Source organism: Scyliorhinus torazame, chromosome 12, assembly GCF_047496885.1.
Source record: "Scyliorhinus torazame isolate Kashiwa2021f chromosome 12, sScyTor2.1, whole genome shotgun sequence".
NCBI classification, from domain to species: domain Eukaryota; kingdom Metazoa; phylum Chordata; class Chondrichthyes; order Carcharhiniformes; family Scyliorhinidae; genus Scyliorhinus; species Scyliorhinus torazame.
Genome location: NC_092718.1, coordinates 51,483,759 through 51,511,368, shown reverse-complemented (window position 1 = coordinate 51,511,368; position 27,610 = coordinate 51,483,759). Strand labels below are relative to the sequence as shown.

General features: G+C 46.6%; 1 long non-coding RNA gene across 1 annotated transcript in view; it reads right to left on the bottom strand.

The window, feature by feature from the left end:
* The window catches only part of LOC140386397 (uncharacterized), a 187,620-nt gene that overhangs the window by 31,618 nt on the left and 128,392 nt on the right, over positions 1 to 27,610 (bottom strand). The window lies entirely within an intron of this gene.

The window sequence follows — 27,610 nt, the reverse complement described above, 5'->3', positions numbered from 1 at the left end:
TGTGCCCAAAAAGTTAGGTGGATGTTAATGGGTTACAGGGATAGGATGGAAGCGTCGGCTTAAGTAGGGTGCTCTTTCCAAGGGCCGGTGCACACTCGATGGGCCAAATGGCCTCCTTCTGCACTGTACGGATGCTATGATTCTATGATCTCAATTTCTAATTTTGCCAGCCCCTCACCAGTGATGTAACAAGATTCCTGTCCAGAAAGGGCAGGAACCTCATTTTAATACATTTCCATATAAGTAGAGGGCTTTCCTGCCATACCGTTCCCCCCAACAATTCGAATTACCCCCTCCCTGGTGTGACGTCATGTCGGCGAGGTTTAACAACTGCTTCATAAAAATGTAAAGCAGTCGAAGAGAACCCAACGGGGGAACACATGTAACCATAACCCCAGGGTGGGGTGGGGGGGGGGGAGGACATGCCAGGGTGACAATGCCAGGGAACAGTGCCAGGGGGCCCTCTGGGGATCTCTATTGTAGAGAGGTTGGTTCCCGTTGTGCATGTGTGGGAAGCTCCTTTTTTTATATCGGAGGATGAGGTGCCAATTAAAAATGGCGCCCCAATTTCAGGATTCCCTGCTGCTGCATTGCTCCGGCCTCACCCTGCCACAGTGATGACATAAGCCACACCTCCAGACTTTTCTTTTTCAAAGTGTTCAAAAATATGGCAGGAAAAGTTGACAGTGCAGCGACACATGAGCTACACACCCCTTTCCTCGCCTGAGCCAACACTCTGGGGGAAAAAAATGGAAAATTCCATTAAGCATCTTTGGAGGCCTGTGCAGGGTTTTAGATTATTCATAGTTAGAGTCAGACTATTCATTACTGGACAATTTCTCTGATAAGTGTAACTATAACATTGTCTTTGTTCAAACATTGCGTGGTTCTAAAATTATTTAAATAATTGTCACACTCGGACATGAAGCTTTGTGAGGAGTATGGAAAAGAATAGTCGTACAATGATCCACTGAACAATCAGAGAGGAAATTCTTTAGTGAAAGGTTGGGGGTGAGACTTGGAGCCCAATTAGGGGTTGTAAAACAAGCACCACTGAATATTCGCATGCACTTTAGAACCATAGTATTCTTGCAGAACAGAAGGAGGCTATTTGGCCCATCAAGTCTGCACCGACCTTCTTAAAGAGCATCCTACCCAGGCCCATTCCCCCGCAACCCTACCTAATCAAAGGGAATTTTGGCAACGTTAAATTCATGTTGATTTTATAAGTGATGAGAAACGCTTGAGAGAAAACTGAGTGGCAGTGATCCAGGCCAAAACTGGGATAAAATCCAAGATGTTGAGAGATGCCGGCTTTGACGCTGGACGATTTGACCAGGGAGTAACAGGTGGTGCTTGCTATCCACTTGAAGATGTTTTGGGCTATAAGGACGAATTGTCCCCAAAGCAATGTTGCCCAGATAAGGTCAAATTTAGCCACAGGTCTTAATTTGGTGTCAGCCCCATCATGACTGAAATATTATAAAATGAGTTTTGGTCAGACAACACATTTACCCTTCTCTAAAATCTAATTGTGTGGAGTCTGATTGGTCACAATTAAAAGCGGATACAGTAGGTTGTGAGTTGCAATTCCAGACAGGAAAATGAATACTACTGCGGTTTAAAGAAGCTTGTCATCTTTCCAGTGAATACAGCTACGGCTATGTAATTGCAGCGTCCAAGCAAAATGGTATTGCTTTGCATGAGGACTGCAGTTATTATGTAACTGCGGCTTGAATCTGGAATCAGGGCTCAGCCTGAAAAGCGAAGAGGCACGAGACTCCCTGGAGGAAAGTGGTATGTTCTAAAAGGCCAAATGGTGAATCTGTGGAACTCTGCTGCAGATAGCTGTGGAGGAGAAATCACTGAGTGTCTTTAAGACAGAGATAGATAGGTTTTTGATCAATAAGGGGACCAGGGGTTATGGGGAGAAGGCAGAAGAATGGGAATGAGAAAAATACCAGCCATGATTGAATGGCGGAGTAGACTCGATGGGCCGAGTGGCCTAATTCTGCTCCGATGTCTTATGGTCTTGTACAGTGGGGTGCTCTACTTCCTGATCTCCAAGGCCCCCCAGACAATTCCCGACGCCACCTCCCCTCCACCCCCCCCCCCCCCACCCACAGCCAGAATGCAATATGGGAGGATCCCCACACCCACCCCAGGAAACCCTGGTCCAATCGCACATTCTACTCTGCCTGTTGCCCAGCAGAGACATAGCAGTGTCAGGTGGTGTGGTGCGGAGGGAATCGTAAGGGCTGAGATGTTGCAGCACCTCCTCTGCGAGAGGCATCAGGTCAGCCCCCATCACTTTCACCTCCCTTGGGGCAGGGGGGTGGGTGGGGGGGGAAGGGGGGGAGGGGGAGGGAGGGGTGCTCGCTTGCACCCCCCCTCCCCCACCGCTCCCCCCCCCCCCCCCGCCCCCCCGGCTACTCTATGTGATGGAGGGGAATCCAGGTTGAGCTCCAGAGGCCTCACCACCACTTGGCCCTGCCATTCCTAAAGGCCCACCCTCGTCAAAACCATTGTGTCGATGCCCTCAGCCATGGAGCTCTGTGACTGGAACATGCCACTCAGCGAGTGAGCCATGTCTCTCTTAGCCTCGGTCATGTCCCTCACTTCCTCAGTCATGTCCCTCTGCGACTGGCTAAGGCCAGTCAGAGCCCAGCCAATGCTCTCGATGCCCTCAGCCATGACCGTTTGTGAATGAGCCAATCTCTGTCGCGCCACAGCAATGCCCATCTGCACCTGGCAAATGTCTGCCCATGGGTGGGCCCTCCTGTCCCGCGGCTCAGCTATGGGCAACGCATTCTGCCCCAAGCCTTGGACATCCTGACACATGAATTTGACTTCTTGCCCCAGGCCTTCCATCGCGGATGCCACATTTTCGGCGTTGGCCTGGATTCCGCACATTGTCGGTAACATCTCCTGTGCCTGAAGGCGATTGGATTCCTCCAGCTATTCCTGCAGGTGCTGGAACATTGATGGCATCCCTCCTGTAGATTCAGGACCTGCATCTGCACCAGAGATGGATCATCTTTTCCAGAGGCACGACATCTGTCTTCTGACCCTCCGACCGTCCTCTCCCTTGGGAGACTTTGCCTCCACCTGAAATGCTGCAGCCTGTATGGTGCTCACCAGAGGGTGACCCAGGAGGCCACTGAGGTGGTCAATGGTGCTGCTGAAAGCTGTGCTGAGAAGTCAGTGTCTTCCCTGGAGGTTTGCTCGGGTGTGTTCTGAGGTTCTGGAGGGGAGTGTGACCCCAAAAGGCCCGGCATCGTCTGATGAAGACAAAAGCCATGGGGCCAGATCTTAGGAAGGACAGGTCTGTGGGAGAGGATAGACTCACATGAGGTAGGAACATCTGGGGCGAGATTCTCCGACCCCCCGCCGGTTGCCGAATTCTCCGGCACCGAATTCCACCGCTGCTGGAATGCCTGAACCGCCAGCGTGGATTAAACCACCTGCCTTACCGGCAGGACAAGGCGGAGCGGGCGGGCTCCGGGGTCCTGGGGGCGGCAGGGCGATCTGGCCCCGGGGGGTGCCCCCACGGTGGCCTGGCCCGCGATCGGGGATCCGCGGGTGGGCCTGTGCTGTGGGGGCACTCTTTTCCTTCCGCCTTCGCCACGGTCTCCACCATGGCGGAGGCGGAAGAGGCTCCCTCCACTGCGCATGCGCGGGGATGCCGTGAGCGGACGCTAACGCTCCCGCGCATGCGCTGGCCGGTAATGTCATTTCCGCGCCAGCTGGCGGGGCACCAAAGGCCTTTCCCGCCAGCTGGCGGGGCGTAAATCAGTCCGGCGCGGGCCTAGCCCCTCAAGGTTGGGCCCGGACGGTCAAGGGGCGGAGGATTCTGATTGTGCCGTTTTTGGCGCTGGTCGGCGGACATCGCACCGCTATCGGAGAATTTCGCCTCTGAATTGCATTGGACTCTCACTTCCTCGCCACATACCGAACTCCATGTGAGATACTGCCCTCTCCTTGGAACAGTGAGTTCTATGGCCCTTTCTTCAAAGGGGATGTGCACCCGATTTTTGTGATGCCCCCATCTGTCTTCTGATGCTGCCTCCGATTATGGCCAGCTTTATCCTTGGGGAAACATAAAGGACTAGTGAGATGCCAGCATGCCAGTTTTATGGGAGAGTTTCTAGCTGGTGGCATGTGCGAGCAGGACACCTGGCTACAGAAGCCAGGACATGTGTCGGGGGTTACTCCTTCCACTCCCTCCCAGGCTTTGTTCATTATTGCTAGCTGCTGTGTCCTCCCCACCTTGGTGAAGAATGGCTCTCCTCGATGGCGGCACCCAGAAATCTGGGAGCGAGTCTCTTAGCTGCCATCCTGTTGGCTGCAATAAGAGTGTGGGCTGCGTGGAGAGCTTAAAAGCTTCTCCAGCTTGTCAGCCTCTCAACGGGCTTTCTGACCCCAGTAAATCAGACGCCTGATGATTCAGGACTCGGGCGGGGTGCACATGGGCAGCGTGCGGTCCATTAGCATAACCTTCTTGTTTGCTATCCCAGTGGCAGCGCAAATTTGTCGCGATTCTCGCTCCAGAACGGAGAATCCAGGCCATTGTTTTTTATCACTAATATATTTAAGGCCGACTAGATGACGGGATGGTCAAGCAGTACATCCCCTGTAAATCTGAAACATAGAACATAGAACATACAGTGCAGAAGGAGGCCATTCGGCCCATTGAGTATACACTGACCCACTTAAGCCCTCACTCCCACCCTATCCCTGTAACCCAATAACCCCTCCTAACCTTTTTGGTCACTGAGGGCAATTTATCATGGCCAATCCACCTAACCTGCACGTCTTTGGACTGTGGGAGGAAACCGGAGCACCCGGAGAAAACCCACGCACACACGGGGAGAACATGCAGACTCCGCACAGACAGTGAAACACAATCATAACACTACTGTCCATCAGTGTGTGAGCCTTCGCTGCGTGAGCTGTTCAGTTACAAACCTAGGATTGTGTGTACAGTTCCTTTTTGCAATAAACTGGTTGTGAATATTAATTAGAAAGAAAGAACCTGGGCGGAATTCTCCGGTGCGCCTGCTGCGTTTTCCTGCACGACACGCCCCCGCCGGCAGTGAGACTGTCCGTTTCCACAGCCGGCCAATGGGGTTTCCCATGGTGGCCACCCCATGCCGTCGGGAAACCCAGGGGCATGGGTGCGCTGACGGCAGACTGGAGTATCCCGCTGATGGAGAATTCTGCTGCTTGTATTTATGGCCAGGATTTTCCAGTCCGACCATGGCTGTCCTGCGGCAGAGGAAGTGGCAGACTAGCCAAAAGTCATTGCCTATCATCGGGACCAGAAGATCCCGGCGGGACAAGAAAATCCCAGCCAATGTCATCTGTTTCAAAACCATAGAGTGTCACATTTTGAATGATAGCCAATGAGGTCATAATGTAGGCAACAGAGCAGCCAAATTGTGCACAGTAAGATCTCACAAGCAGCAATGTGATAATGACCAACTCATCTGATTTAATGATGTTGGTAGAGTGCTAAATATTAGCCAAAAGACAGGGACAACTCTCCCTCTCTACTTTGTATAGTGCCATGGACTATCTTACATTCATCTGAGAACACAGATAGGGTGTTAATTTAATGTATTTTCACAAAGACAGGCCTGAACAGTGCAACATGCAAACAGTACTAAAGGTGAGAAAGTCGTCATAGTCCCAGATGACCATAGACTGTTTTCCCCTTTGAGGGGGGAGAGCTGACTGGTGGTAATTTAACCTGAGGATCACCGCACCTCAGGCAAGGAGCAAGGTTGAGAAGGAAGGGCCTTCATGAATAACCTCAGCCGGTATGGGAATTGAACCCACACTGTTGGCCTCGCTCTGCATCATGAACTAGCTGTCGAGCTAACCTGCCAACAATACTGCACTGGGAGTGTCAGGCTAGGTTTTGTGTTCAAGTGGAGTGGAATTTGAACCCACAAACCTCTGACTCACTTAGCTGACACTTTACATATGAACAATGGGATTCCAGAGGAGAGATGCTGTGCCAACAAATGGGGGATGAATCTTCTCAGAGTTTCTCCCGCTACTCATTTAACCCAAACCCCGTTGCCACAGGGAATTGAAATTTCCTCTGACGTTGCACCAGCAAAGCAAAAAAATCCACGGCGCAATTTTCCCGATGTCATTAGTTCCCTGTCCGTTAACCCATGTATGGATCACAGTCTGTGTGGCCCAACAGCAACAACATATGCTCAGGGTCAAACAAATAAAAATAATCGAATTTTTACAAGTGTTAACTTTCCTAAAACTGGTACAACTTGCAAACTGGTGCCGCCATCTCCTTTGGAATCTATTCTATAAAAGCTATGCTAATATAACCCTTCCTCTCCAATAAATGGTTTCTATTCTAACCCAAACCCAGCTTTCATTTTCTCCATTTACATTTTTTTTCTTGATCTTTCTGGTCAAATGTGGCCACAATTGGCATCTAATCCTTAATGCACCTTAACAAGGAAAAGGGCTTGCTCTTTCCCAATAACTTCTGACCAAGAAAGTTGGTTTTCAGTCTCTAGCAGTTTCACTCCTCTATCTGCGCACATTCAATCCAAATTAGCACATGGGAGAAATTAAGAAATAAGATTGTTAAAGGGGACATTGACACTGCAATCATAATTTTGCCGACATTTCATGTCCACAGCCCATATTTTGTAGTCAGCATTGCAATGATGGAGCTCGCAGCTGACTTCAAAGAAAGCAGCCCACAAGGATCGAGTGATCTCGCTGAATTTCACTGTTCCAAATTTAAATTTCATTCGAGTGCCAATCGGGGATCTCCAGTGTCTAGCCACAAGTGATGTCATTAATCAAGTGAAGCAGTCAATCACAGCGACAAATTCTCACAGACAGCAAACCAGGAATTAAAATGTACTAATTATCCTTCATATTTTAATCAATTTACAGAGTCAAATAAAGATTGGGACATATACACGCAATTAAGGTAAATATCATAAACAAACATAAAAAAATTAAAAATCTATGGATTTTTTTTATTACTGTGGAGAAATTTGACAATTTACAAAGATTGTTTTTCAGGGCCAGAGATGTCATTCATCAATAATTCTGACGTATAACACTGGTACAAATCCAGTTCCACCTCATTCAACAGGGCGTACCTTTTTCAGCAGGATTAGATGTGCAAAAAGTGGAGATTCGCATCAGATGAGGACTTCAAAAGCACACCATCTGAATGAGCGGAGAATCGCTGATGGCAATGTCTGGATTTCCGAGTTTGATTGTTCACATGTGCATACCAGAAATAGCTGTTGTTTCACAGGGTAATGCTGGTGAGTGCTGATTGTTTCACCATCTTTACTACTGCAAAGCTCCAAGCCATCAATCTGTAAGTCTCGAGTGGGAAAATGACTTAATGTTCCTCAGCAAGTATTGGGAGGTACCTTTTTTGTTTCATGGATGGAAATAACTGGTATCACATTGCATATCACAAAAATCTACCCGCTCTGAATCAATTTTGAACATCTATAGCTTAGCATTTGTTTCTAATCCATTTTCATGCTTCAAAGCTTCACTCGTAAGTAAAGCAAATTGCTCGACAAACCTGTGTCACTTCAGAACTGTACTAGATTTTTTTCTGGATAATCATATTTTGAGAGCCATTTCCATTCAGCGTGGTTGAATTATTGCATTTATTTCCATTGGGAATTTGATGTGAAATGAGAATAAAAGGGAGATCACTGTAGACCTCATGCAGTTGTGCTTTAATATATTATCACACTTCTAGCTTCATGCTGAGAATTTTATTGTACACAACGAATCAGAAATGCCAAATATTTGACCAAGTTGGCAACTTCCAGAAATCCATACCGCCCCTGAACAGGCATCACGACTGAAATGGATACATGAAAGCAAAATCCCAATATATTTATTATATAAATTCTTTCGCTTTTTATGAACACAGTGACATGAAAATATTTCAAGATGGTCGCCTTTTGTTGCACCTTCTATCTTTTAAACATGTTACTGTATGTATTGTAACTTTTAAAAACGCTAAGCCCATTCTTTTTACCTGAACGTGGATAGCATTTGCAATGATTTAACACATTGTGTAGTGTTTAAGATGCAGATCTATTGAACTGCTATAGATGAAAACGCTGGCATATATGTAGAGAATGCAAGCAAGCAAAGGAGTAGATGGGGGCCATTATGAGTACAGGTGTACCTTAAAAATGTGAAACTTGTTAAGTTGCATAATAAAAACATAGAAGATAGTTCCATAGAATCAAAGAATTCTTACAGCGCAAAAGGAGGCCATTCGGCCCATAGAGTCTGCACCAACCCTCTGAAAAAGCACCCTACCAAGGCCCACTCACCACCCTATCCCCACAACCCCACTTAGCCTGCACATCTCTGGACAGTAAGTGGCAATTTAACATGGCCAATCCACCTAACCTGCACATTTTTTGACTATGGGAGGAAACCGGAGCACTCTGAGGAAACCCTCGCAGGCACGGGGAGAATGTGTAAACTCCACACGGACAGTCACCCGAGGTCGGAATTGAACACATGTCCCTGGCGTGGTGAGGCAGCAGTGCTAACCACTGTGCCACCTTGCTGTTCATCAATATGCGCTCCAGACCAAGCATTATTTACTGTCATACCAGGACAGGATTAAGCCCTGATATTCTTCTTCACAACTCCTGTGTGAATAGAATAATGTTCTGAAAAGTTCTGTCAATGTACTCAATCGATAAGAGGTTACAGCGGGGTTAGCAGTCAATAATACTTTATTCTTATATCACAAGTGGCCATTTGTCAGTTGAAAAGGGTGACTTTCTCTCAACTCATTTCTACAGGGCAATGACCTTTGTACCACTGATGAGTGCGCTCAGGGTTTACAGCCGGAAGTCAATTTCTAATTCTTCAGAGGATGAGCCCGTTTCTGGAACCTGAGAGATGCTGAAACTATTTGATTTGATTTTTCTCAATTGGAGGCCAGACAAGGTAAAAGTATACCCTGCTCGAACCAGATAACAACAAGAGGAATGTTCTCCTCTGCGTGTGTGGAATGAAAGGGAAATTCTTCACTTAAACCATTGCAGCTTCGTAAAGGAACTTTGCACACAGAGGAAAATGTACTTTTCAGTTGATAATTGAATTGTGCTGCTCCTAACAATATACAGCATGACCAGTGAGAGCGAATAATCATAGGCCACAGCAAATTCAAAGATTAAACTATGTTTGTCCTCAGAATCAATGGTAATATTTCACCTCATAATTTTGGAAAGACTGTCTCCTAGCAACAATTGAAAAAGCCTTTCACGGTCATAACACTGGTAAGGAACAAAGGGTTGAATATTCCATGCACAGAAGCTGAAGGGCCATGAAAATAGTGGGTGAGCAGCGGGATGGTTCATCAATATATTCCTGCAGGCAGTGAACTGTCCCCTGTGGGCTGAGAATATGATTGTCTGTCGACTCCACAATCTGCGTAGTCAATTAAGGCCCCATACAAGGGTATTTTTGTGACCTTGCTGACAGAGTGCCCCATGACCCAACCCCACCACCCTGGACGTCAACAGCTCAATGGGGCGACCCAAACAATTGCCCCGGGGGGATTCCCCTCTGCTCTGAAGGATTGCGTACCTTTGTCTGTAAAAGTGTTAACTTTCTATATAAGTGCCCGAGGGTGCTTCCATTTTAAGATGCCTCAGCAGTGGTCACCTCCGTGAGTGGGTCTGCCAAGGCTCTAGAGCCCAAATTGGACTGTCAGCATTAGGAGCCCAATCCCATCATTAATGGGATGCCAAGAGCAGAGCCAGGCAATTAGGAGGCTCCCTCATGGAACATTGAGCCACTCGTCTCACTCCCAGAAAATTCGAGGGCACTGTTGAGACATCTTAACATGGAGGCACCCTCGGGGCGTGTATTTAAAGGTAACACTTTTCTGGGAAAAGATGCTGAATCCTTCAGAGCAGTGGGGAACCCCTCCGGGTGAATAATTTGGGCTGCTCCATTGAGCTGGTGACCTCCTCACAATGTGGGGGCAGGAGGGGTGGTGGAAGCTGCTCTGTCAGCAAGAATTCACATTAGGTCTTAAATATCAGGGTCCTGAAGCCCATGGTAAAATTAGCCTACAGGTTTGTTTACGTGATTCAACAGAAAAATCGCAATGGGCTGCTTAGTGGTGTTGGATATAGGTCTGGGAGCTCAGCTAAAATGTAGCCCTCTGTTCAAATGTAGCCAAGAGCAGGGTTTCCCAAATTTTCCTGGCTGCAGAACCCTTTTGGCCTCCCAAGAGTGCTGAAGGAACGCCTGCAAAACATTCTTATTGTGTTGAAGAGCCAAACCACAAAAGAGTGATTGTTTTCCCTCAATAGGTACAAACATACAAAAGCCTAATTTCTTATATGCATAAATTTACGATAATTAAAAAGTTCTCTTGTGAAAAACACTTCTGTCTTACCTTTTTGTCATTTTTAATGGGCAGAGTGTTATTGCTTCTTTGAGTCAAATGAGAAATGTGATGCTGGTCTGCTGGATTTTCACACACACACTCATCCCCCTCACACACTGTGGTAAACCACTGTGTTGCATTGTGTTGTGTTGTACATGCCTGGGCTTGTTCCAGCTGGCTCCGCCTGTGGCTCCTCCCGTCGGACTCATGTATAAAGGTGGCTAGTCTCCGCCTCCGCCCCAGTTCGGGACCAGAGGCCAGGAGGCTAGCTGTTTAGTTTATTAAAGCCTCAGTTACATTCATCACTCGTCGTGTGCTTATTGAAGGCACATCACACACACACTCATCTCCCTCACCCACACACTCATCCCCCTCACCCACAGACTCATCCTCCTCACACACACACTCATCCCCCTCACACACACACTCATCCCCCTCATACACACACACTCATCCTCCTCACACACATTCATCCCCCTCACACACACACTCATCCCCCTCACACACACACTCATCACCATCACACACACACTCATCCCCCTCACACACACTCATCCCCCTCACACACACACTCATCCTCCTCACACACACACTCATCCCCCTCTCACACACTTATCCCTCTCTCACACACTCATCCCAAGGCCCACACGTTTCACTGCTCTTTTGCCGAGGCTTGAACAGCCCCCTCACAGGCCCCACTCTCCTCCCCTCACTGGTCTTGCTCTCCCCCCTTCCCTGGCCCCATTCTCCCTCCCTCCTTCCCAGGAGCCGCTCTCCCATCCTCCCTCCAAGGCCCCTCTCTCCCCCACCCCCTCCCAGAATCTGCTCTCCCTCCCAGGCCCTGATCTTTCACCCTCTCAGGCCCTGCTGTCCCTCCCTCCCAGGCCTCACACTCACCTTTATAAAAGCAAATTACTGCAGATGCTGGAATCTGAAACCAAAGAGAAAATGCTGGAAAATCTCAGCAGGTCTGGCAGCATCTGTAGGTAGACAAAAGAGCTAACGTTTTGAGTCTCATGACTCTTTGTCAAAGCTGGCTCGAATGTTAGCTCTTTTCTCTCCCTACAGATGCTGCCAGACCTGCTGTGATTTTCCAGCATTTTCTCTTTGGTTTCACACTCACCCTTTCTCTGCTGTTTGTGCTTGCCTTGATAAATACAATTTAAGTTGTTTGCTGTTTCCCGCTTGGCCAGTCAGAGGATTGTGGTAGTCACCATTGTTGTATTATATTGTATATATGGGTATTACAGTAAGGCCCCTACAGGTACAGGGGTAGATCCCTGCCTGCTGGCTCTGCCCAGGAGGTGGAGTATAAATGTGTGGGCTCTCCGAACAGCAGCCATTTCATAAGCTGCTGTAGGAGGCCACACATCTCTGTGTAATAAAGCCTTGATTACATTCTACTCTCGTCTCGTCGTAATTGATAGTGCATCAAGGATGGATTCTGGGGAAGCCAGACGAGATTGGACAAGCTGGAAACGTCACAAAAAGTTCAAATTGTATTGAAATGCCTGGCCTGGTGCAGAACCCGTTGGAGGCTCCAGCTTGGAAATACCTTCCTCAGAGTGATGGTATAGAAGCCATTTCTGCCTCCTGGCTTTCTGCATGTTCCTATTGACCTACTGCACAAACCTCCACCTAATTCAGAAGGGTCGATGAAACACAGAAGGCCAAAGGATGATTGGTGGGGAAAATAGAAAAAAGAAATATCACATTGAAACAGTGAAGGGACGTTCCCTCGACTTGGGGCATTCCAGCAGTGATAGCAAATCCTGCAGTCTGGCCATCCTGGTGGGCCTGGTACAGGTTAAAATGTAAGTAGGTTGCTGTCATGGGGCATATGACATCTGTCACATCTTGGATGCATTTATGCGCGGCCGACCACACAGGTCCCCACCTGAGCCCTGGAACGAGCTAGAAACACAGAGGTTTAAACATAGAACATAGAACATAGAAAAATACAGCACAGAACAGGCCCTTCGGCCCACGATGTTGTGCCGAACTTTTGTCCTAGATTAGCCATAGATTATCATTGAATTTACAGTGCAGAAGGAGGCCATTCGGCCCATTGAGTCTGCACCGGCTCTTGGAAAGAGCACCCTACCCAAAGTCAACACCTCCACCCAACACTAAGGGCAATTTTGGACACTAAGGGCAATTTATCATGGCCAATCCACCTAACCTGCACATCTTTGGACTGTGGGAGGAAACTGGAGCACCCGGAGGAAACCCACGCAGACACGGGGAGGATGTGCCGACTCCGCACAGACAGTGACCCAAGCCGGAATCAAACCTGGGACCCTGGAGCTGTGAAGCAATTGTGCTATCCACAATGCTATCGTGCTGCCCTGAGGGTCACCATCAACTTGACAGCCTCCGGGAAAGAAGTCCTACTCCTAACCCTTGAGGTAGTAGGTGCGCCACCACCTGGCACAGGTAGTCGGATGGTCTCCTTGGTGAGCTGGAGTTGTCTGCGGTACATGTCATCCGGCACCTCCTCGAAGGACAAGCATTGATGGCATAAACGTGGCCTGATGCGGCGCCACCTTCGCACCCTCTCCTCGACCAGGTGGATGGCTGCCGCTTTAGTCTCATTGGCTGGTCCCTACTGCTCTGGGGCAGGCTCTGGCTGTGCAGGGTCTTCCCTTAGCTATTGCCACCATGCATCCTGGCTCCAGACACCGCCCCACCATCGGGCCATGGGAAACATCCTCCCTGCATCTACCCTGTCGAGCTCTGTAAAAATGTATGTTTGAATGAGATGACCTCTTATTCTTCCAAACCCCAGAGAATAACGATCCAGTCTATTTAATATTTCCTCAGAAGACAATCCCTTAATCCAAGTAATTAGTTTGGTGAACATTTGTTGCACTCCCTCTCTGGCAAGTATATATTTCCTTTGGTGAGGTGTACAAAACTGCATACAGTATTCCAGGTGCAGTCTCACCATGGCTCTGTATAATTGCAGTAAGACATCTTTATTCCTACACTTAAATCCTCTTGTAATAAAGGCCAACATACTGTTACAACAATGGGAAATTGTGAGATTTACCGACAACTTCACCAGCTAACCACAGACATGTAAGAAATTGTCTAAAGAAGATCAATAAAAAATCTCCCTCTCCCTTTCTCATTGATGCTAAAAGTGTGTCTGCAACAGTAGTGCAGACATGAACCAAGTCAACTCCATAATTCCACAAGAAACTAACTAACGTAAAGAGGGCAAAATGTTCAACAACTTCTACCTCAAAGACAAGCAAAAACGAATCATATTTCCTTTTGACTTTTTATTGGATTCTAATTTTCTTAATCTAATATCTGTGTGTGTGTTAATGTGTGTCATTGCATCTTTATTATTTTTTTCCTTGGGTTTAGTAACCAGTAAATGTAATCTTTCCCTAACTCAAGAAAACCTGGTTTGATTGGTTCCTTGTTAACGAATCAATACATTTGGATCAGAAAAGGCATTTACCGGGAAAATAAATTTTAAAAACTTTTGTTGCAACCAACCAAGAGAGTTGAATAGGAGAGCTAGCTCACTCCCCGTCCAGTCATAACAATATCATTTACCTTAATTGCTTGCTGCATTTGCATGTTAGCTTTCAGTGACTCATGAAGAAGGACACCCTTGTCCCAGCCTCTGTTTTTCCTACTTTGTTCCAATTTTAAAGATCCTGCACAGGATTCTTGCTTTCAGACATAGTTTGCACCCCCCTTCACCTGCAGCATGACAGGGAGAATAAGCAGTGGCAGCACAGAACAGGACAAACTGCTGGAAGATGGAGGAGGAGCCAGGGGGGGGGTTTGGAGAGAAGGGTTCCCAGCAGGAGGCCCATATCCACCCAGGGTATTGAGGGAGCAATCCTCTTTCCTGAACCTCAGTGAGGATCAGTACATGTGACATCCACCCTTCCACCAGGATGTTTTCACTGAAATTTGCCAGCTGCTGCGGCAAGGGCTTCAATCTCAGAGCAGCATAAGGATAGAGTCCATTCCTCAACGTCCAGCTTCTGTGCGGCCATACACAACAAATCATGCAGGTACCCTGGCAGCAGTTGTTGCCCATGACAATCCACTATATCATCTGCATTAGAGCCAGCACGATAATCCAGAGGTTGTTGCTGAGGAAGTCACGCTGGACCCTGCTTCCGGCATCCAACTTGGGAGCAATAGCAGATGCTGTGTACTGGCCTCTTTGGGGTATTCCCCCTGCCTACTGGGAAGTTCTGTTAGCTCAGCCCCCGCCATTAGATGCTAATAGTGGGGGAGTGCACCTGCTGGGGCAATTGGTGGGCCTCTGTGGGCGCCTCCAGTGGAGGGAGTCATGTCCTTGACATGTTTGGGGGTTGCAGAGCCAGAGGTCATGAGGTGCGAGACTAAAGCAAGAGCAGCAGTCAGAGTAAGATCAGCCTAAGGCCTCTGCCATTGCCTACGGAGACCATATGAGGAGAACTGGAGTGGGCACCCAGTGGGACCCACGAGGCCTGTCTGAACAGCAATACCCCTGTGTCTAAGGAGCCCCCAGAAACTGGAGATACTGCTGGTTTGTCTGGCTGGCAAGGTAACATGCCTCTCGTGGTTGAGGGGAACTAACGGAGTGCTACAAGTATGCAGGCTCTCAGTTGTGTTGCACTGCTATGTGTTAAGTCCAGTTTTAAACCCAAACTGATTTTGCAAATTATCATAGAATTAACAGTGCAGAAGGAGGCCATTCGGCCCATCAAATCTGCACCGTCTCTCTGAAAGAGTACCCTTCCCAACCGCACACCTCCACCCTATCCCCATAACCCAGTAACCCCACCCAACACCAAGGGCAATTTTGGACACTAAGGGCAATTTAGCATGGCCAACCCACCTAACCTGCACATCTTTGGACTGTGGGAGGAAACCGGAGCACCCAGAGGAAACCCACGCACACACGGGGAGAACATGCAGACTCCGCACAGACAGTGCCCCAAGTGGGAATCGAACTTGGGACCCTGGAGCTGTGAAGCAATTGTGCTAACCACCATGCTACCGTGCTGCACAACGCATGGGATTAAGGGATAGATGGTGAAGGTTTGGGATCATGATCCAGCACTCCTCCAGAACTCAAGGCACACATGCCTCCCACCATGATCAAACCTGCAACACTTTTGATTTGAGACAGGGAGTCGAGCTGTGAATCATTTTTCTATATTCTGTAATACCGAGCAACAGTCACCCATTGTTCAGAATTTGTTCCTTTACAAATGTGTTCATAGGCTTGATGTTGGTACAATAAAAGATAACTGTCCTCAAACTTTCATTCATTCCATGTGCTTGAATCCTGCTTCACAGTGGATATTAAGGCAGTGTTCAAAAGCTTTCTCAAAGGGTTAGGTTTTCAGAAATATCTCAAAGTAGAATAATGAGGTAAAGAGGTTTAGCAAGCAATGCAGCAGCCACAGAAAGCACAGCTGTCAATGATAGCACATTGAAAATCGGAGACCCACAAGAGAATAGATTTGGAAGAACACAGAGTTCTTACAGGGCGTACCACTGGAAGAAATTATAGAGATAGGGAGGGATGAGTTCATGGAGAGGTTTGCAAACAATGAGAATTTAAATTTTGACTCCGTACTCCATACCTGACATTGAACTGGCAAAGGTGAAGGCTCCTAGGAATCTTAACAGATCCGAAGCAAAGAGGCCAGAATTGGAGAAAGACAGCAAGTTCAGAGCATTTTAGCGCTGGAGGAGGTTACAGAGATAGGGAGAGGCCAGGGTAGGATTTAAAAATAAAGATTTAAATTCAACGTGTTGCCAACTGTAGGTCACCAAGTAAATGGGTGAATGGAACTTGGAGTGAGTTAAAGTGTTGGATTTCCAAACCTGGTGGGGGACATGACACTTGAATAATTTCTGTGACCTGATCGCACACAACATCTGCGTCACAATCTTCAAGTGTCTATGTCTTAATTGGGCTGGTGGCCAGCTGGTGCCAAATTAGCGGTTCTGAGTTGTACCAGGAGGTGAGAGCCTCCTACAGAGTGTGAGTGTCAAAGCAAGATGGCAGCCATGATAAGACCTGCCGAAGCCTTGCAGAAGAGAGGAATGAACACATCAGAGTGCTATCAGCATCACTTAGTACAAAAGTGACCAAATGACCAGCTGGAAAGTGCAGCGCCTGGTCTGGTACAAAATCACCCGATGACAAAAGACTTTGATTATTAAAGTTATTACTTAATTGTTTCCTGCTTCAATCCAACAGCTGCTCTCTTACGTGCACCAAACTGTTTGGGTTGGAACATTCGTGATTTGAAACTCGTCTTCTTACCCTCTAAACTCCTCAAGGAGCTTTATGGGCAGTCAGTTGGAAGCGAGCAGGTTTCCAACTTTCTCTACCCTGAAACTGCCAGTGGGTCCTGGTGGATCCCAGGACACTGCCGCGCCATTCGAGTGCATTATCAGAAAAACAGAGGCTGGGACAAAGGTGTCCTTCTTCATGAGTCACTGAAAGCTAACATGTCCTTGTAATATCATAATCGCTTATTGTCACAAGTAGGCTTCATTGAAGTTACTGTGAAAAGCCCCTAGTCGCCACATTCCTGCACCTGTTCGGGGAGGCCGGTACAGGAATTGAACCCACACTGCTGGTTCTGCATTCCAGGCCAGCTGTTTAGCCCACTGTGCTAAAGCAGCCCCTTGCTAAACAGTCCCTTGTTCATGAGTCACTGAAAGATACAGCACTTCTCTTCATACCCCCAAAAAAAGAGGGCTAAAAGGGGTCATGAAATATCTTTGGCTAACATGGTTAAGGAAAATCCCAAAGCCTTTTATTCGTATATAAGGAGCAAGAGGGTAACTAGAGAAAGGATTGGCCCACTCAAAGACAAAGGAGGGAATTCATGTGTGGAGTCAGAGGAAATGGGAAAGATTCTTAATGAGTACTTTGCATCGGTATTCACCAAGGAGAGGGACATGACGGATGTTGAGGCTAGGGATGGATGTTTAAATACTCTAGGTCAAGTTGGCATAAGGAAGGTATTCTAAAAGGCATTAAGGTGGACAAGTCCCCAGGTCCGGATGGGATCTATCCCAGGTTACTGAGGGAAGCAAGGGACGAAATAGCTCGGGCCTTAACAGATATCTTTGCAGCATCTTTGAACATGGGTGAGGTCCCGGAGGACTGGAGAATTGCTAATGTTGTCCCTTTGTTAAAGAAGGGGAGCAGGGATAATCCAGGGAATTATAGATCTGTGAGCTTGACGTCAGTGGTGGGCAAACTGTTGGAGAAGATACTGAGGGATAGGATTTATTCACATTTGCAAGAAAATAGAATTATCAGTGATAAGCAGCATGGTTTTGTGCAGGGAAGGTCATGTCTTACAAACCTAATAGAATTCTTTGAGGAAGTGACAAAGTTAATTGTTGAGGGAAGGGCTGTAGATGTCATATACATGGACTTCAGTAAGGCGTTTGATAAAGTTTCCCATGGCTGGTTGATGGAAAAAGCGAAGTCGTATGGGGTTCAGGGTGTACTAGCTAGATGGATAAAGAACTGACTGGGCAACAGGAGACAGAGAGTAGTGGTGGAAGGGAGTGTCTCAAAATGGAGAAAGGTGACTAGTGGTGTTCCACAGGGATCCGTGCTCAGACCACAGTTGTTTGTGATATACATAAATGATCTGGACGAAGGTATAGGTGGTCTGATTAGCAAGTTTGCAGATGATACTAAGATTGGTGGAGTTGCAGATAGTGAGGAGGACTGTCAGAGAATACAGCAGAATATAGATAGATTGGAGAGTTGGGCAGAGAAATGGCAGATGGAGTTCAATCCAGGCAAATGCGAGGTGATGCATTTTGGAAGATCTAATTCAAGAGCGGAATATACGGTCAATAAGAATATAAAAACATTTGAACTAGGAGTAGGAGTAGGCCATCTGGCCCCTTGAGCCTGCTCCACCATTCAAAGAGATCATGGCTGATCTTTTGTGGATTCAGCTCCACATTCCGACCCGAACACCAGAACCTTTAATCCCTTTATTCTTCAAAAAACTATCTATCTTTATCTTTAAAACATTTAATGAAGGAGCCTCTACTGCTTCACTGGGCAAGGAATTCCATAGATTCACAACCCTTTGGGTGAAGAAATTCCTCCTAAACTCAGTCCTAAATCTACTTCCCCTTATTTTGAGGCTATGCTCCCTAGTTCTGCTTTCACCCACCAGTGGAAACAACCTGCCTGCATCTATCCTATCTATTCCCTTCATAATCTTATATGTTTCTATAAGATCCCCCCTCATCCTTCTAAATTCCAACGAGTAGAGTCCCAGTCTACTCAACCTCTCCTCGTAATCCAACCCATTCAGCTCTGGGATTAACCTAGTGAATCTCCTCTGCACAACCAACAGCGCCAGTACGTCCTTTCTCAAGTAAGGAGACAAAAACTGAACACAATACTCCAGGTGTGGCCTCACTAAGACCTTATAGAGTTGCAGCATAACCTCCCTAGATTTAAACTCCATCCCTCTAGCAATGAAGGACAAAATTCCATTTGCCTTCTTAATCACCTGTTGCACCTGTAAACCAACGTTTTGCGACTCATGCACTAGCACACCCAGGTCTCTCTGCACAGTAGCATGTTTTAATATTTTATCATTTAAATAATAATCCCTTTTGCTGTTATTCCTACCAAAATGGATAACCTCACATTTGTCAACATTGTATTCCATCTGCCAGACCCTAGCCCATTCACTTAGCCTATCCAAATCCCTCTGCAGACTTCCAGTATCCTCTGCACTTTTTGCTTTACCACTCATCTTAGTGTCGTCTGCAAACGTGGTCACATTGCCCTTGGTCCCCAACTCCAAATCATCGATGTAAATTGTGAACAATTATGGGCCCAACACTGATCCCTGAGGGACACCACTAGCTACTGATTGCCAACTAGAGAAACACCCATTCATCCCCACTCTTTGCTTTCTATTAATTCACCAATCCTCTATCCATGCTACTACTTTCCCCTTAACGCCATGCATCTTTATTTTATGCAGCAACCTTTTGTGTGGCACCTTGTCAAAGGCTTTCTGGAAATCCAGATATATCACATCCATTGGCTCCCCATTATCTACCGCACTGGTAATGTCCTCAAAAAAGTCCACTAAATTAGTTAGGCACGACCTGCCCTTTATGAACCCATGCTGCGTCTGCCCAATGGGACAATTTCCATCCAGATGCCTCATTATTTCTTCCTTGATGATAGATTCCAGCATCTTCCCTACTGCCGAAGTTAAGCTCACTGGCCTATAATTACCCGCTTTCTGCCTACCTCCTTTTTTAAACAGTGGTGTCACGTTTGCTAATTTTCAATCCGCCGGGACCACCCCAGAGTCCAGTGGATTTTGGTAAATTATCACTAGTGCATTTGCAATTTCCCTAGCCATCTCTTTTAGCACTCTGGGTTGCATTCCATCAGTGCCAGGAGACTTGTCTACCTTTAGCCCCATTAGCTTGCCCATCACTCCCACCTTAGTGATAACAATCCTCTCAAGGTCCTCACCTGTCATAGCCTCATTTCCATCAGTCACTGGCATGTTATTTGTGTCTTCCACTGTGAAGACCAACCCAAAAAACCTGTTCAGTTCCTCAGCCATTTCCTCATCTCTCATTATTAAATTTCCCTTCTCATCCTCTAAAGGACCAATATTTACCTTAGCCACTCTTTTTTGTTTTATATATTTGTAGAAACTTTACCATCTGTTTTTATATTCTGAGCAAGTTTACTCTCATAATCTATCTTGCTCTTCTTTATAGATTTTTTAGTAGCTTTCTGTTGCCCCCTAAAGATTTCCCAGTCCTCTAGTCTCCCACTAATCTTTGCTACTATGTATGCTTTTTCCTTCAATTTGATACTCTCCCTTATTTCCTTAGATATCCACGGTCAATTTTTCCTCTTTTTACCGTCCTTCATTTTTGTTGGTATAAACCTTTGCTGAGCACTGTGAAAAATCGCTTTGAAGGTTCTCCTCTGTTCATCAACTGTTTCACCATAAAGTCTTTGCTTCCAGTCTACCTAAGCTAGTTCTTCTCTCATCCCATTGTCATATCCTTTGTTTAAGCACAAAACATTAGTGTTTGATTTTACCTTCTCACCCTCCATCTGTATTTTAAATTCCACCATATTGTGATCGCTCCTTCCGAGAGGATCCCTAACTGTGAGATCCTGAATCAATCCTGTCTCATTACCCAGGACTAGATCTAGGACCGCTTGTTCCCTCGTAGGTTCTATTGCATAATGTTCCAGGATACTATCGCGGATACATTCTATAAACTCCTCCTCAAGGCTGCCTTGACCGACCTGGTTCAACCAATCGACATGTAGATTAAAATCCCCCATGATAACTGCTGTACCATTTCTACATGCATCAGTTATTTCTTTGTTTATTGCCTGCCCCACCATAATGTTACTATTTGGTGGCCTATAGACTACTCCTATCAGTGACTTTTTCGCCTTACTATTTCTGATTTCCACCCAAATGGATTCAACCTTATCCTCCATAGCACCGATGTCATCCATTACTATTGCCCGGATGTCATCCTTAAATAACAGAGCTACGCCACCTCCCTTACCATCCACTCTGTCCTTCCGAATAGTTTGATACCTTTGGATATTTAACTCCCAGTCGTGACCATCCTTTAACCATGTTTCAGTAATGGCCACTAAATCATAGTCATTCACGATGATTTGCGCCATCAACTCATTTACCTTATTCCGAATACTACGAGCATTCAGGTAAAGGTAAATGGACGAGTCCTGGGGAAAATTGATGTACAGAGAGAGCTGGGAGTTCAGGTCCATTGTATCCTGAAGGTGGCATTGTATCCTGAAGGTGGCAACGGAGGTCGATAGAGTGGTCAAAAAGGTATACAACATGCTTGCCTTCATCGGACGGGGTATTGAATACAAGAGTCGGCAGGTTATGTTACCATTATCATAGATTATCATAGAATTTACAGTGCAGAAGGAGACCATTTGGCCCATCGAGTCTGCACCGGCTCTTGGAACGAGCACCCTACCCAAGGTCAACACCTCCACCCTATCCCCATAACCCAGCAACCCCACCAAACACTAAGGGCAATTTTAGACACTAAGGGTAATTTATCATGGCCAATCCACCTAACCTGCACATCTTTGGACTGTGGGAGGAAACTGGAGCACCCGGAGGAAACCCACGCACACACGGGGCGGATGTGCAGACTCCGCACAGACAGTGACCCAAGCCGGAATCGAACCTGGACCCTGGAGCTGTGAAGCAATTATGCTATCCACAATGCTACCGTGCTGCCCTATTTACAGTTGTATAAGACTTTGGTTAGGCCACATTTGGAATACTGCGTGCAGTTCTAGTTGCCACATTACCAGAATGATGTGGATGCTTTAGAGAGGGTGCAGAGGAGGTTCACCAGGACGTTGCCTGGTATGAAGAAAGGTTGAGTAGATTGGATTATTTTCATTGGAAAGATGGAGGTTGAGGGGGGACCTGATTGAGGTCTACAAAAGTATGAGAGGTATGGACAGCGTGGATATCAACAAGCTTCTTCCAAGAGTGGGGGTGTCAATTACAAGGGGTCACGATTTCAAGGTGAGAGGGGGAAAGTTTAAGGGAGATGTGCGTGGAAATTTTTTTACGCAGAGGGTGGTGGTTGCCTGGAACGCTTTGCCAGCGGAGGTGGTAGAAGCGGGCACGATAGCATCATTTAAGATGCATCTAGACAGATATATGAACGGGCAGGGAACAGAGGGAAGTAGGTCCTTGGAAAATAGGCGACAGGTTTAGATAAAGGATCTGGATCAGCGCAGGCTGGGAGGGCCGAAGGGCCTGTTCCTGTGCTGTAATTTTTTTTGTTCTTTGTTTTTATGAGCGATTGACAATCCCTGCCAAGAAGTGATCACCAGAGTTTTGGATGAGCTCAAGTTTATGCAGGATTCAAGGTCTAGTCCAGGATCTACAAACCACAAACTAAACAGTGTTGTTTAGGCATATTTGTGATCGATCGAGGATTGATTCTTTCTTATTAAGATGCAAAATGAAAATGCAACTATTTTCAATTTGTAAAACTGTGAGGAAATGTTACTGCACCATTGGAATGATAACACTGACCATTGGTATATTTTATGTCAAAACAAACTTTAATTTAATCACAGAATTAACACATTAGCAACAAATAAATATATTTACAGTTGACAGTTACAACATTTCTTAAGTAAAAGAACACTTAACTTATTTCCTAAATCTGCCACTATATTTCAATTGAGCAAACCAACAAATTGAATACCACTCATGAATGAAGTTAACAGCCAGGGTTTTACTTGATTTTCTCTGTGCAGACTCTTTGGAGAGAAAATCTTTCAAGATCAAACTGAAATACTTCTGCCCAAATTAGAGTTCGAGGACCTACTGATTCTTCAGATAGACCTGGCTCCTCCCAATAACTGCATCATCTGTACCCAAACCATAAGGCAGTCTTTTGTCACTTCTTACAAGATGCCCATTGACTTCTTTAGCCAGGACCAAACACAAAATCGCTCATAATTTATTGACACTCAGGGGTTCTTCAAACCTAAACAATATTCCATTAGCTAGCTATCTGTAAGCGAGTAAAAGGTTCTCAAAATCTAATAGCAGAACACGTCACCTGCAAATCAATGATTACCCCACTCTTATGACAACTTAAGCACCGCTCTAGCAGTCATATTGTCTAAATGCATCTTAACCCAGGTTTTTAATAACATTACTGCAAAAAATATATATAAAATATAACAATTCCTTACATTCGCCACAGTCTCAATTCTGACGAAAGCCTGTGTAGGGAAGTGTGTATGCCAGGGCTGCCAGAAGGGAGCTGCCATGCTAGGAGTAGAACTTGGGAAGGTTTTAGTTTTTGTTTTCAATGGAAAATTAAAGTGTACTCTCTGGGCAAGCTTCACTCCATGCTATGAGCACTTTGGGCGTCATTCTCCGACCCCCCGCCGGGTTGGAGAATCGCCGGGGGCTGCCGTGAATCCCGCTCCCGCCGGTTGCCTAAGTCTCCGGTACCGGATATTCGGCGGGGGCGGGAATCGGGCTGCGCCGGTTGGCGGGCCCCCCCGCTCGATTCTCCGGCCCGGATGGGCCGAAGTCCCGCCGATAAATTGCCTGTCCCGCCGGCGTAAATTAGAGTACCTATTTACCGGCGGGACAAGGCGGCGCGGGAGGGCTCCGGGGTCCTGGGGGGGGCGCGGGGCGATCTGGCCCCGGGGGGTGCCCCCACGGTGGCCTGGCCCGCGATTGGGGCCCACTGATCCGCGTGCGGGCCTGTGCCGTGGGGGCAATCTTTCCCTTCCGCCTCCGCCACGGTCTCCACCATGGCGGAGGCGGAAGAGACTCCCTCCACTGCGCATGCGCGGGAAACTGTCAGCGGCCGCTGACGCTCCCGCGCATGCGCCGCCCCGACATGTCATTTCCGTGCCAGCTGGCGGGGCAGCAAAGGCCGTTTCCGCCAGCTGGCGGGGCGGAAATCCCTCCGGCATCGGCCTAGCCCCTCAATGTTGGGGCTAGGCCCCCAAAGATGCGGAGCATTCCGCACCTTTGGGGCGGCGCGATGCCCGTCTGATTGGCGCCGTTTTGGGCGCCAGTCGGCGGACATCGCGCCGTTTGAGGAGAATTTCGCCCAGAACTCTGATCTTTGAATGTTAAATCCTAGCTAGGACAAGTAGCGTAATAAATTTTGAATGGGACTTTTGTAGCAAATACTGAAGAAAAGTCTTTGGCTGTTGTATTTTGGAGGCAGTAACAAATGCACAAGTGAATCTAGAGTGTCGGTACTTGCTTCAAAGGGATGTACCTCACCTCTCTTCATATTGATTTTTTGGCAGACATCTTCCTTTTGCAGGAGTTTGTAATTGTAGGACATAATCAGAGCCTTATTTCTAAATGTTGTCGAATTGTGGTGTCACAGTTGGAAGAATTAGCTATTGAAGCAGATTTACTTTGCCCCACAGGTACAAATACAGCTTCAAATGAGGTACCTGGGTTACAGTTTCTTTGTCTTCGAAGGTGGATTTGAATGACAGAACTGTCTACAGTGGCAGAACAGCCTGTAAATAAATAAAACTGCACCTGGCAATTATTTTCTTCAGTTAACCCATCCAATTAGATTTGTGTTGCAGTTGTGGGCGACAAGTCCATTGGGCCTAATACTCATGGTGGTGTATAACTTTAGTTAGTGGAATCAGGGGGTGGAAAAAACAATGAGAATATTGAAGCATTTTGTTACATTGAAGTCAAAAGATAGTTCAATTGGTGCAAGTTGGGCTCCGCTGGTTTATTCGTGCTTCTGTATAATTATAACTCTTACAGTGCTTTCTTCCTAAGTTACTTGACATAAAAGTGCAGATTTCTGTCCAATTCTGAGGGTTTAGAGCCTTTTGAAGACATTGCATACAATTGCCAATGTAAACTCCAATATATAGGTTTGTTGTTCAAACTATGATGTTAGCCACAGATTTTGTCAAGTCAAGATTTGTTCAATGCAATGTGCATGGAAGCTAACGTTGGCGGAGACCATGAGCAATTGAATTTGGGGGAGCAATCACCCCCTCCAGTTGAAACAGTGGGATTGATTCATACTCCCAGCTGGGCTCACAGGCATGGATGATGTTAATGGCCAGGCTCCATTGGTTTTTCTGCTTCCACTGCTATTCTACCTGTCCCAGAAGAAAATGGTATAAAGGATACCGGGGCAGCACAGTGCCCCAGTGGTTAGCTCAGCTGCCTCACAGACAGTCACCCAAGGCCGGAATCAAATCTAGGGACCCGAGTTCGATTCCGGCCTTGGGTGACTGTCGGTGTGGAATTTGCACATTCTCCCCGTGTCTGCGTGGGTTTCCTCCGAGTGATCCAGCTTTCTCCCACAGTCGAAAGATGTGTAGGTTAGGTGGATTGGCCATGCTAAAGTTCCTCTTAGTGTCTAGAGATGTACAGGTTAGGTTACGGGGATATGGTGGGGTGATGGGGGAGTGGACCTGGGCAGAGCGCTCTTTTCGAGGGTCGGTGCAGATTGAATGGGCCAAATGGCCTCTTTCTGCACTGTAGGGATTCTATGATATTTTATGTTAAAGCTTATCTGGCCCTGGTTGCTGTTCCCACAGGTTTAGTCCAGCATCGAAGCTGCCACAGCTTCCCTGATCATGCTTAAGGTTAGAATGGATATAACGGGCACAATGATGGCATCAAAGACCAATTAGCCCATCTACAGAGGACCCTTCTGGTTTTGCAATAAGTGGAGGAAGTTAGACTTGTCTCACTTCAGTCTCATCTTTTGACAGAAATGATAGCCACTAATACCAAATCTGCATCAAGTTGAAAAGTTCAGTTTAAATCTCACTCTTCCCAGTTTTTAAAAAAATACATTGTTTATTTATAAAAGATGGGAAGCAGCAGTGGGTTTAATTCAATTCCCGAGGGACAAGACAGATCTTCATCACTTACGGAAAAAACATATGCAGCTGTTTCCCACCAAGTCCCCCCCTGCCTATATCCCAGCTCTAAACCTCAATATTAAAAACCAGCATTAGATTCTGCACTTTCCCACAATATGGTGAGAGAGCTATCCAGTGGTGTAATGAGTGCTGGGGAGGGAACCATTGAGTGATTTTAATGAAACATCAAATATTTAAGTAGATTATGAGGCTCAGATGGTGACAAGTAAATATTGCCTTTTTGCTCTCTCCCTGAGCAGAGAGGTCAATAACGAGGAGGAATAGATTTAAAGCAATCAGTCAAAGGATTAGAGGGGACTTGAGGAGAATTGTTTTCACCCAGAGGGTGGTGGAGGACCAGGACTCACTTGCTTGAAAGGGAGGTAAAGGCCGAAACCCTCGTTGCATTTAAAAAATACTGCAATGCTCACTTGAAGTTTTTTATCTACAGGGCCATGGGCCAAGAGCTGGAAAGTCGGGCGAGCCTGGATCATTCTGTTACATCTGGCATGATGGGCCAATTTACCTCTTACTGTGGCATACATTTTCTACGTTCTATAGTTTTGTAAGGGCCCCGAAGAATCCAGCACGAGTTTTAAGGATACAAAATAATAAAGTTTATTTACTATAACAATATATACATAGTAGTAGCAGTAACTTCCCTTGCTACCTTCTCCTTCCTCTTGGTTCCTGGACTGGCCAGCTTATTTATAGTAGGAGTTTCTCCGCCCCCCTCATTGGGGAAGTTCATACTCCCATAGGATTGTGGGATAATCATTAGTCCCCAGCCAATCGTCAGTAGGCAGGTTATAACATATAGCATCTTGCTTTCGCACACACTCCTGTCATATGCAAAGCTAATTTCAAGCAGATCATATTATGACAAGTGGCAACAACTTTCCTTACGTCAGGGCACTCCTAGGTATAGACAAGATGAGGGCACCACAGAAGATTATACCAAATGATTCTATAATGCTGATTTTGAAGTAATTAAATTGAATCTTATTGTACACTCCGTGGCTGGGATGGAGTGCTGTGAGGAGAATGTTAATGACTGCGGGAGGCAGTGAAGACCTGATGTTCCGGAAGCTGCTTCAACAACTGGATGTGATGTTCACTACGCAGAACGACAACATCAGTTGACAAGAAGGTACAACATGGCTTATGATGCTTTACATAGTTGTAATTATGTATTTAGTATACGCTAATGCGTCTTTACCAAAGGAGTGGTGAGAATGTGGCATTCCCTGAGGTGTAGCTGAGCAAATAGCGTTGATGTATTTAAGGGGAAGCTGGATAAACACATGAGGGAGAAAGGAATAGAAGGATATGTTGATAGGGTTAGATGAAGAGACATGGGAGGTTTATGTGGATCATAAACATCGACATAGAACAGTTGGATCCGCATTGATAACCCAAGCCACATTCTACAATTTTTCTCACATATTTACTACATTATGTACATTACACATTCTGTTATATGAGCAATATTGTGATGGGCGGCATGGTGAGGCAGAGGTTAGCGCTCCTGCCTCATGCCGCCGCCAACCTGGATTCGATCCCGGCCCTGGGTCACTGCCCATGTGGAATTTGCACATTCTCCCTGTGTCTGCGTGGGTCTCACCCCATAACCCAAAGATGTGCAAGGTAGGTGGATTGGCCACGCTAAATCGCCC